General features: G+C 43.9%; 1 protein-coding gene across 11 annotated transcripts in view; it reads right to left on the reverse strand.

The window, feature by feature from the left end:
• The window catches only part of LOC123515634 (telomerase reverse transcriptase-like), a 254,291-nt gene that overhangs the window by 198,354 nt on the left and 43,576 nt on the right, over positions 1-12,361 (reverse strand). The window lies entirely within an intron of this gene.

A 12,361-nucleotide genomic window follows, 5' to 3' on the forward strand; every position in this document is an offset into this window, starting at 1 on the left:
GATCAGTCTATGAGCTCTGAGCTCGCTCCGTAATGGAGAAGACTGGCTGGGTGACCAGCAGACGACCGAGGTCAATTACACGCACGCACGCACATCACCTACAGAAACATAAAACACCACTTATAATACCTCCAAATATTATTCTCTTACGAGTTTGCAGTTGCGTCCTCCCCGCTGAGTCAAAAGGACATCAAAATTATTACTCCGTGTTTACATGAGTTGCAGCCCCTACAAGAGAAAATCAGAAGTGATTTGGAGTGAACACGCCTACTCACTGGCTACTGAGGGAGGTCTAGGCCCATTTTGCCAGCCAGAAATAAGCCAGAAGAAGACAGAAAATAAGCGTCCGTGCCTGGGCTTGGTGGTGCCCCCTGCCACAAAGCCTGCTGCTTCCCACGTGGGCCCAGCACAAAGGACTATGCTCGTCTCAGGCACTGTTGAGGTGGAGGTAGGCGTAGCAGCCCTAGAGGACATGGAGATTGTTGAGGAGCCTCGTCCTGCACCATCTGGCAAGAAAAAACACCAGGGAAATGCTGCTGCTGACCAGATTCCATGTCGAGATGAACCTGCCCCGGCCACCTCGGACCATAAACAAAGGCATCGTCTGTTCTTCCCTGCTGGCCATGGGAAGACAGCCAGTGAGCTTTTCAGCTGGTTTGTTGCCCTGCTGAAACAACATTCAGACCTGCAGCCACTGTACAAGGAGGGACGGAACCAGCCCTATATAACAGTCAGTACTGACTCCTCCTTTTACGCCACCCTGGTGAGTGAGGGCTTTCTGGGCCTGGTTATGGAGTGCCCTGGCGACGATGGCACTCACCCTGTTATTATCTATGGAGTGGCGACCCACATCAATGTCAACCTGATAGAGGTACCAGCTGGATTCCATGTGCTGAAGAGGAGGATGGTAGGGCAGATGGCAAGGCCCCAACTGTTGGGAGTGGTGAAAGGCAAGGTGCCCACTGAGGTGAATCTCCTGGGCCTTGGACATCGGCGTGTGTAGCGGTATACACCTGAACCTGACCTGTGCCGCCACTGCAGTCGCTGGGGACACAAGGAGTGGCGCTGCCAGTCTGCCCCTCGCTGCAGGTACTGTGCTGGGCCCCATAAGTCAACACAGTGCCTGGATAAGATCAACGAGGGCACCAACATCCCTCCTCACTGCTGCAATTGTGAGGGTGACCACAACGCCCACTCCACCCTCTGCACTCTCAGGCCTCGGCCCCAAAGGGAACCTGCCACGGATGAGGTGAGTCAGCCCAGGCGTTTTCCGCCAAGCTCCACCTCCTCAGACCAACGCATGGGCGACGAAGCCCTCCTTCACGGCCGCTACCCCTCACCTGTCCCAGCCTTCCTGCCCCACCGCTGGCACTTCAACCACACCTGCCGTGTTACCACCTTTGCCGCAGCGCACTGCTACAGTGCCTCTAAACACAGTGTCCCAGGCAGGCATCACTCAGGAACTGCCTGGCACCGACACTACCCAGCAGCTAATGGCAGTGGTGAGTGCACTAGCCGCCAGAGTGGACAATCTGACTGCAACAGTCTCTGGTCTTAGTACCGAGTTTGCCGCCTTCAAGAACCAGCAGCACACAGTATGCAGTGAGACCTCCACTGTGGCCCCAACCCCATCCCTAGCCAGCGGTGCTCAACAGGTCCAAGGAGAGAGTGCCGTATGTCAGCATAGCCTGTGTGACCCACCCACGATAAAGGCCAAGGCCGCAGGGCAATGTGCAACTGCTGCTGCACCCACACCGAGGATGGATACCCCCGCCAAGCCAGTCAAGGGAGTCACACGACAGCCCCGGAGCCTCTCAGGGATGGTCCCTGCTCCCCCTGCTTCAGAGAGCAAGTCACCTGTGTCAGACTGTGAGGAGGATAATGCAGGTGAATGGACACTGGTCAGCTGAAAGAAGAAGCAGTGCCACAGTCCAATCCCAGCCCGGACTGCCAGCCCCAAGCCGGACCAGGGACACCTGAAGACTGCCAGCCCCGAGCCAGACCAGGGAAATCTGAAGACTGCCAACTCCGAGCCAGACCAGGGAAATCTGAAGACTGCCAGCCCCGAGCCAGACAAGGGACATCTGATGGCAGCCATGCAGATGCTGATGGAGCAGATGTATCACCTGACACAGGAAGTGGATGGCCTGAAGACACAGATGCAACACCATCGCGATGAACGGTAAGACTTTCCGCACCCTAACATGGAATGTCAATGGTCTACATGCCCGTTTCACTGACTTACACTCTCATGTCCTTCTCCATAAGCCTGACATTATTGCCTTACAGGAGGTAGGGCCAAGGGTGCCTGACCTGCGGGGTTATGCCTCCCACACCCTCAGTTGGGGTGATGGCAGTAGTTGGGGGATGGCCACTTACATTAAACATGGGATTCCAGTTAACTTCATGGAAATGGGGGTCACTGAGGGTATTGAATTTATTACTGTTTGCTTGCACACTGTGGATGAAATTATTTACTTTGTAAACATGTACATTCATACTGGTGCCCTTAATATTGCAAATTTTCCTGAGTATGTTCTTGAAGAGCAGAGTGTTATCATGGGTGACCTTAATGCCAGGCATAAGGAACTAGGAAGCCACCTCACCACCAATGCCAATGGTGTGCGCTGGAAGGCTTTCCTTGACACCACAGATACAGCTGTACTTACTGGGGACCACACACCCACACATGTTCAAGGAGACAGACTTGATTATGTAGCCCTCATCAATATGCCAACGTATACTGCCCAAACTTATTTTGTCACGTCATTGCTGAGTGACCACTTCGCCCTGGAGACGACCCTCCTGGTGCAGTCCGCCCCAGCAGTGCCCAGGAAGCGCTTGACGGTGCCACCATCCAAGATGACGGACCTCGTCATCCATGTGGTGGCGTGGTACGCTGCCATGAAGGGCTCCTTTGCTGATGCAGAGGCACTGTACGACGGACTCCTGCGCACCATTGAGGGATTCATTGCGACTCCAAGGGTTCCAGCAAGGGCCCATGCTCCACGCCGTTGGACTTATGCTACCGACCCTGTCATACTGAACTGCCAACAGACGCTCGCTGCCTACCAGAGACGTTGGCAGCTCAACCCAGCAGACACAGAGTCACGGGATGCCATGGTTACCATGGCTCAACACCTCACGGATCTGCGGCAGCAGGAAAGGAAGAAATATTGGGTCTCCTTCCTGGACAAGGTGCGCAGGACCCGGTCCCTCTGGGAGGTGTGGCACCATGTCAACAGCGTCCGCGGCAAGTCCAGATGGCAGGGCACGAGAACTCATCTTGCAGTGAAAGGAAGCCTCATCCTTCTCTAGCCTTCCTGTGGAACACCAGGAGGCACTTGATCAGCAAAAACCACGAAGGATGGAGTTGCTTTGCCACAGTGTTCCTCTGCTGGACGACACCTGTGTGCCTATCACACATGACGAACTCCTCTCGGCAGTCAAGTTGGGCAAGTCAACAGCTCCTGGCAAGGATGGCATCACTTATGATATTCTCAATGCTCTCCTGGAGGTAAAGGTAGACAACCCTATCTTGGATTTATTTAACATGTCTTTCACTGCAGGCAAGCTTCCCCGCTCTTGGAAAACAGCCATCGTCATCCCAATACCCAAAGGTGATGGCACTTTTCGCCCTATTTCTCTCACCAGCTGTCTGTGTAAGATGATGGAACGGGTAATATTGAACAGGCTTATATACAAGGTGGGCCATGTACTCTCTGGCAATGTACATGGCTTCCTAAAAGGTCACTCTACAAGTCATTGTTTTGTTGAGTGTCTTATAAATAAGGATGCTACCTGCAGAGCTTTCATTGATCTCAAGGGTGCCTTTGACAGGGCCAACAAAGATGTTATTATGGAGGAACTCATTCTCAAAGGTGTCAAAGATAGATTATTAGGATGGATCAGGGACTATTTGTACAATAGAACAGCACAGGTTTGGTTTCAAGGTGCAGTCTCCTCTGAGGAAGTTTTTGAGCTTGGAACACCACAGGGTAGAGTCCTTAGTCCAATGCTTTTCAATGTTTTAATGTACAAAATTGCGTGCTGTTCCTTTCCGCAGGGCGCCCAGGTCCTCATCTATGCTGATGACATACTCCTCCAATGCCCCACACCCAGGATTCTCCAGGTTGCTTTGTCACAACTGGCAGTGTTGTGTGTCCAAATGGGACTAGTGATTAATGAATGTAAAACAAAATTTCAAGCTAAAGGGAAGATCTCTCGGCTGCCCACTGTAAATGACATCCCCATCCCTAGAGTTCATATACACAAGTACCTGGGTGTTCAGATGAGTTTTAGGAAGTCTCTTCAAGCCGTCCACTATGTTCGAGACCTCTGTCTGCCACGGCTAGCACCACTTCGGCTGCTAGCCAACAGGGGCCTGGGGTGGGCATTCCAGTCCTAAGAATGTTCTATATATCTGTCATATGGTCCCTTATTGATTATGCCGCCCCTGTTTTAATAATTTAGTGCCAATCAACTCCATCCCCTGGAGCTTGTACAGAATGAAGCCATGCGGATAATCTTGGGATGCCCCAGGACTGCACGGATTGAGGTCCTCAGAGCTGAACTGCACCTGCCGAGTATTATGTGTAGGGTACAGGAAATTACTTGTTGCACAATTAGTCGTATGCTATGCACGGGCTCTGACTCTCTAAAGGGATCACTGACCCCCCTGTATCATGGTCCTCGCACTCCTACAACACCATACCTCAGGAAGATCTTGGGAGTACTGACAAGTGTAGGTGTAGTCAAGGCTTGTATTAACGTTGTTATGTCACCGCTGCAACCTGCCTGGAACCCTCACCGTGTCAGTGTTGATATTCACTCACTGCATCAGCCCAAGAGGGACTGGCTCCCTCATGTGCTGCAAGACATGTTCATGACTAAATTGTCCAAGTACCCACACGTTCAGGTTATTCATGTTTATTGTGATGGGTCAGTCAATGGCAGCAGGTCTGGATGTGGGCTGTTCATCCGTGACTACATCTCTGCCAGTCTCTACACTGACACTGAGGTTTCCAGGTGGCTCCCTGCACCCATGTCTTCCACTAGAGCAGAACTGTATGCTGTTCTGGAGGCGCTCCACATTGCGGCGCCTCTCCATAAGAATGTATATTTCTTTATTGACAGTCAGGCTGCATTGTACGCCCTTCAATCCACCTCCCCCATGGACTGTGACCTAGTTAATAAGTGTCTTGATCTCATCCACGCCCTTGAAGGTGCTGGTGCCATGGTCCATTTCATCTGGATACCCTCTCATGTGGGTGTCCCGCTAAATGAAAAAGCAGACCACCTTGCTCAGTGTGCCCTACAAGATGACACAGTGAACCCTGGCACTGAGTACACTCTGGGTTATGTTAAGAGTAGCATTAAGGACTTTGTACAAAGTAGCATTAGTGTTCAGTTGGAGCTTTATTACCATAAGGGCAATAGCACTAGTCTTCACTATGCACGTGTCTCCCTGTGTCTCCCAGAGCTGTGCTTACACCTACGGGAGACACACTGCATCACATGACAGAGTGGCAATGAGGCTCAGATTAGGCTACAAATACTTTTGGGAAGTCAGTACTTCTCCTGGTGTGTGCTGTGTGCTGTGTGCTGCACCAATACCCTCTGCGTCACTATATCATGGAATGTCCTCTCATTGCTAAATTTAGGCCACAAGGTCAGCATGACTTGTACAGCCTCATTGACCATCTCCTAGACTCTGCCACCCTCAAGGAAATACTCAGGGAATATCCTCAGTTTGCTCCCAGACTGTAGGATGTCTTAGGCAATAAGGTGTGCAATATGTGTATTTATTTATTGAAATACTTGTATTCTTGCTGTGTATACTGTCCAGAGTTATTTTTGTGATACTTTAACCTTAAGTCCTTGCCCAGGGGGTGGGTGGCAAGGCCCATCCTCCTCCTTTGTTGTAATTATTTATTAATTCAACAATAAATGTATCAATCAATCAATCAATCTTACGAGTTTGTGTTAAACTCAATGTCGGTGATGACATGTTCGGTTTCGGCTATTATTATTATATATTTATTACTATTATTTCTTATTTTTTACATATTTAACTCAGCCTTTCAAATTTTCCGGATTAAAAGGTTCCGGATTTAAGGACTTTTCCTGTAGTATCTTTTCTGTTGCTGCTTGTGATTTTAGTAGTATCTTAATTGGTCTCACTGTTCCTCCTTGATATGGTCCCATTCTATGGATTTCTTCTACTTCCTCTTCTAAGTAATGTCTATCCTCGTCATTAAGATGTTTTAGTAGGTCTTTTACTGATTTCATTTCGTCTTTTTCCATTCTTGGTCTATATTTAACATTCTTTTCTTTCAGGCCAAAATTAATTACACTTTTTTTCTGCAATTTCTCTTATTAAATTTTCTTTTTTCTTAAGGACTCTTATCATTTTGTTTGTCATATTTTCATCTCTTTCTTTTAACTGTTCTTGAAATACTTCCTGAAATGTTTTCTTGTCTTTCTTATCTTGGATTCTCCATGCCTGTACTTCTTTTTTAATCACGTCTTGTACTCTTTTCTCCTCTTTGTTAACTAGATCTTTTAGCTCCTCTTTTTCTTTCTCGGCTTTACCGAATCCTTCTTCCATGAAAAGCTGGTAAAATTTCATCATCGCGACCTTAGATGCCTGCTATCGCGAGACCCGCCATGACGTCATGGAATATTTGAGCGCTCATTCGCCAAAACCGTCTTCCCGCCAAGATTAACTCGGCTATCGCGTTTTCGGCTATGGCATGGCTATTTTGGCCCCAATTGGGCGTGATAGCTGAGGGTTAAGTGTACTTCCTTTTTTAATTCTTCATTTTCTGCTCTTAGCCTAGTTTTGTTTTCTTCCACTCTTTTTATCCTTTCTTTCAATTTCTGGAGCTCTTTTTCCTGTTCTTCATTCTTTCATTCCCATACTCTCCTTTATCCATTTATCTAATTTACTTTCAATAATCAACACTCTCTTAAATAGTGTAGTATGTGCCGTATCAAAGCCTTCAAATGCTCTTTCTCCCTCACCAACATAGTCATCATCATCTTTCATTCTTTCCCGTGTCTCATACCTGCATTTAGATGGAATCTCTTCCTTACTCATGATTTTGTAACACTGTGTTCATGAAAACAAGTCTACACTACTCACCCAAGCCACTGCAAACCCAAAACAATAGGTAATGAAGATCAGCTGATTCTCAGAGCGACGGTACTGCATCCTTCCTCAACCACATCTCGTGTGTAATTCACCTCGGTTGCCTGCTGATCACCCAGCCAGTCTTTCCCATTACGGAGCAAGCTCAGACCTCATAGACCGATCTTCGGGTAGGACTGAGACCACATCAACACACAACACACACCGGGAAAGCGAGGCCACAACCCCTCAAGTTACATTCCGTACCTATTTACTGCTAGGTGAACAGGGGCCACACATTAAGGCCCCTTTCACACTAGGTAACTAGTGACCGTCACTAGTGACGGTCACTAGTTGCTTAGTGTGAAAGGCTCGGGCAACTGCAAGCAACCAGTGACTATCACCGAGTTGTGGCATCCTTTCTCATCATCTCATTAGTCAAAAGAATCACATCCATGGAGAAGGTGCTTCTGTTGACAAAGGTGCAGTTCACTGGCAACGAGATCATATCTAGACAGAAATGAGGTGATGTGGTTGGTGATGTAAAGGTGTGGTGGTGTAGGTGAAGAGAATGTGGTGGTGGTGGTGGTGGTGGTGTTGGTGGGGCTACATGTGTTGCGGTGGTGGTGACATGAGAGTGATGGTGGTGGTGGTGGGGGGGGGATAATATGTGTGACGTGGTGATATGGTGTTGTGGTGTAGCTACTTCTGGAGAAATATACATATGAACAGGTGTTTGTTATTAACTCACATATTTCATTCTTCTCAGCTTGAGATATCCCTTCAAAGTCTGGAATGAAGTGCATAATAATTTCACTCCACGCGTTCCTCTTTTCATTCTTGTTGCTGTATTGTTCATTGGATGAATCCCAAACTGCTGGGTGTTTTTCCACTTCGTGAATTAAATCTTCAGTGTTAATTTTCTCCACTACTTTCATCCCCTCCATCTCGCATGTTCTTTCCTGTGCAAAGCTGGCTGGACACTGAGAAAAGTCACAAAAGTGACAGATTAGAACGAAAGTTGCGCCACACGGTGGCTATGTATGAAAGCTCCCATTTGAAACAATGCCCAACGGTGGGTGACGGCAACTGCCTGTGACAGTCACTCGTTGACAGAGCAGGCAACTGCAATAGCTGGTTGCTCAACCGGACAACCGTAGTGGCGTAGTGTGAAAGGCTCCATTTGAAGTAATGGTAGGCAACTTAGAGAGTCACCAAGTGACAGCCACAAGTTGCCTAGTGTGAAAGGGGCCTAAGAGGCTTGCCCATTTGCCTCGCCACTTACCAGGACTTGAACCCGAGCCTCTCGATTGTGAGTCGCGCGTGCTAACCACTACACTACGCAGTGTGTGTGTGTGTGTGTGTATTTACCTTATTGTAGTTTTATAGGGCCTGGACTTTATGCTTATGTGGCCCCATTTCCATATCTACACTTATCCTACTTTTCTTTAAAACTATGCACACTTGTTGCTGACACCACTTCTTCACTCAAACTGTTCCAAGTCTCAACACATCTTTGCGGGAAACTATATTTTTTAACATCTCTCAGACATCTTCCCTTCCTCAGTTTTTTACTATGCGATCAGTTTCTCATTACCCACTTGATCCATTCCGTTGATCAATTTATAAACTTGCATCAGATCCCCTCTCTTCCTTCTCTGTTCCAGGGTTGGTAGATCCATAGCCTTTAGTCTCTCCTCATATGTCATCCCTTCAAATTCTGGAACCATTCTTGTAGCCATTTTTTGTAGTCTCTTCGACTTCCTTATGTGTTTCTTTTTATGGGGGGTCCACACAACTCCTGTATATTCTAATCTGGGTCTTATTGTAGTACTAATCAATTTCTTCATCATTTCTTTGTCCATGTAGTGAAATGCTAATCCAATATTCCTTAGCAAATTTTATGCCTCTGAAAATTTTATCTATATGGCTTACCGGTTGATTGTTTTCTTCTATCATCACTCCTAGGTCTTTTTCCTTTTTTTACTTTCTTCAGTTCTACTCCATCTCCCATCTTATAGATTCCCACTCTCACTCTTTCCCATTTCCATGACATGGCTTTTGTCCACATTGAATTCCATTTCCCACTTTTTACTCCATTCCCAGATCTTATTTAGGTCTTCCTGCAGTATTTCACAATCCTCTTTTTGCTTTAAAACTCTGCACAGTTTCACATCATTCACAAATTTATGTAGCTGTTCACACCCTCTGGCATGTCATTTATATATATGAGAAAAAGTATTGGAGCCAATACTGACCCCTGTGGCACTCCGCTCTCTACTGCTCTCCAGTTGGACTTCATATCTTTAACTACTGTTCTTATTTCTCTCCCCCTCAAAGAATTTTCCATCCATCTCAATGTGCTTCCCTTTAGTCCATCCCTCTCCTCTAACTTCCACAGTAATCTTGCATGTGGGAATTTATGAAACGCCTTTTTTAAATCCAAATAAATACAGTCAACCCATCCCTCTCTCTCTTGTACTCCAACTATTCTAGAGTAGAAACACAGTAAATTTGTTACACACGACCGACCTTTTCTAAAACTAAATTGGCTATTTGATAATAAGTTGTTGTCTTCAAGGAACTCGATCCATTGTTTCTTTATTACTCTCTAACACATCTTGCATATTACACTAGTTAATGATACTGGTCTGTAATTTAAGCATTCTTCCTTCCTACCGCTCTTATATATGGGAACCACCTCAGCTCTTTTCCATTCTACTGGTACTGTGCCATTTTCTATTCAGCATTTTATGCTTGTATATGTAGTATATAGGACTTGCTAGTTCTTCCCTACATTCTTTCAGTATTCTGTCTGAGACTTCATCCGGTCCCATTGCCTTCTCTTCATCCAGTTCCTTCATCATCTCTTTTATTTCAAACTTGGTTACTTTAATCTCTTTCATTTAGACGGTCTCTCTATTATCCTGTGGCCTTTCAAATTTGGATTCCTTAGTAAAGACCTCCTAAATTTACTATTTAACAGTTCTGCCATACTTTTTTGGTCTTCCATCATCCCTTACTCTCCTTTTAACCTTTCTATTGTTTCTTTTTGCCTTATTTTTCCTTCCATTTATGAATCTGTAGAACAATTTTGGTTGTTCCTTACATTTTTCGACAATGTCCTTTTCATAGTTCCTTTCCTCTTCCTTTCTCACCTTAACATATTCATTTCTCGCTATCTTGAAGTTTTCCTTATTTCCTGGATTTCTATTTTTCTTCCACCTTTTCCATGCTCCATCTCTTTCTCCTTTACCCTAGCACACCTTGCATTAAACCAATCTTTCTTTCCTACTTCTTTAGGTCTATATTTTGGGACATATTCCCTGACTCCTGTTTTGTATATTTCCAAAAATATGTTATATTTCTCTTGCACCCTCTCTGAATTCTCCATCTCCTCCCAGTTAACATTTTTTGAAATAGTTCTTGAGATTCTCAATATCAGCCTTTCTGTAATTTAATGAGTCGCCTTTGTATGATTCGTCTCTATCTTCCTTTCCCTCTTCTATATCCATTTCTAATATTACATGGTCACTCTTTCCCAATGGGCAATTATATCTTATATCATCACTCATTTGTATTCCTCTTGTACAAATACAAACTAAGTCCAATCTCACCGGCTCATCGTTTCCTCTGAATCTTGTTTTCCTTTACTCTTTGGTCCATCATATTATCTATCATTAGGTTCAGGAATCTTTTTCCCCAGGCTTCTTCTCCCATACCACTCTCATAATTTTCCCAGTCCACCTCCTTACAGTTGAAATCTACTAATAATATAACTTTTCTCCTTTCTTTAAAGACTCTCATCAGACTCCTTATTGTGTCATCTGTCATGTCTTTATATTCTTGATTGGTCCATGAATTTGTTTTTGGTGGCACATATGCTCCCATGATTAACTCTTTTTTACTAATATGCATCTTAACATATAGTACTTCTGCTTTTCCTTCCCCACAGTCCACTTGGTTTACCACCATCTCTTTCCTTAACATTATCATGACTCCTTCACCTCCTTTACCCACTCTGTCTCTCCTCTATACATTATATCTATTATCGATGTCTATTCTTATTGCCTCACTTAATTCTGTTTCAGCCAGGCACACAATATCTGGTTCTTCTTTCTTTATGTAGTCTCTTAATTCTAATTTACTTGATAAAACCCCATCTATGTTCGTATACATCATTTTTAATCTCTTGCTCTTATCACTTTTAGTTAAACTTACTCCATCTTTTCCTCTTCCTCCTCTTTTATATACCATTTCTTTATCCTGTCTCCTAGAACTCTCCCAAAAAATGCCTTCTCCTTCTCTGACCTTTCATTATTTTTTTCCCTTGCTTCTGCCACCAATTTGTTGTCTCTTCCTTTCTTCCTCATTTCTATTTTTCTTTATATATATATATATATATATATATATATATATATATATATATATATATATATATATATATATATATATATATATATATATATATATATATATATATATATATATATATATATATATATATATATATATAAATAAATAAATATATATATATATATATATATATATATATATATATATATATATATATATATATATATATATATATATATATATATATATATATATATAAATAAATAAATATATATATATATATATATATATATATATATATATATATATATATATATATATATATATATATATATATATATATATATATATATATATCTTCCTTGCAACCTTCTGTTTCTCTACGTTTTGTTGTTCCATATAATATTTCTTCTGTGGCTGTCTGTGATTTTAGTAGTAACTTAATTGGTCTCACTGCTCCTTCCTGTTATGGTTCCATTCTGTGGATTTCTTCTACCTCCTCCTTTAAGTGTGTGTGTGTGGTGTATTTACCTAGTTGTAATTTTACAGGGCCTGAGCATTACACTTGTATGGCCCCATCTCCATATCTACACTTATCCAATCTTTCTTTAAAGCTATGCACACTCTTTGCTGACACCACTTCCTCACTCAAACTGTTCCGAGTCTCAACACATCTTTGCAGGAAACTATTTTTTAACATCTCTCAGACATCTTCCCTTCCTCAGTTTTTTACTATGCGATCTTGTGCTTCGAATGTCATATTCTTCTCTCAGGATCAGTTTCTCATTATCCACTTGATCTATTCTAGGGTTATGAGGAAGACACTTCATTTCATCAGTTTATATCATTTTACTTTGGCAAAATCTAAACCCA

This window comes from Portunus trituberculatus, chromosome 39 (assembly GCF_017591435.1).
Source record: "Portunus trituberculatus isolate SZX2019 chromosome 39, ASM1759143v1, whole genome shotgun sequence".
Taxonomy (NCBI): domain Eukaryota; kingdom Metazoa; phylum Arthropoda; class Malacostraca; order Decapoda; family Portunidae; genus Portunus; species Portunus trituberculatus.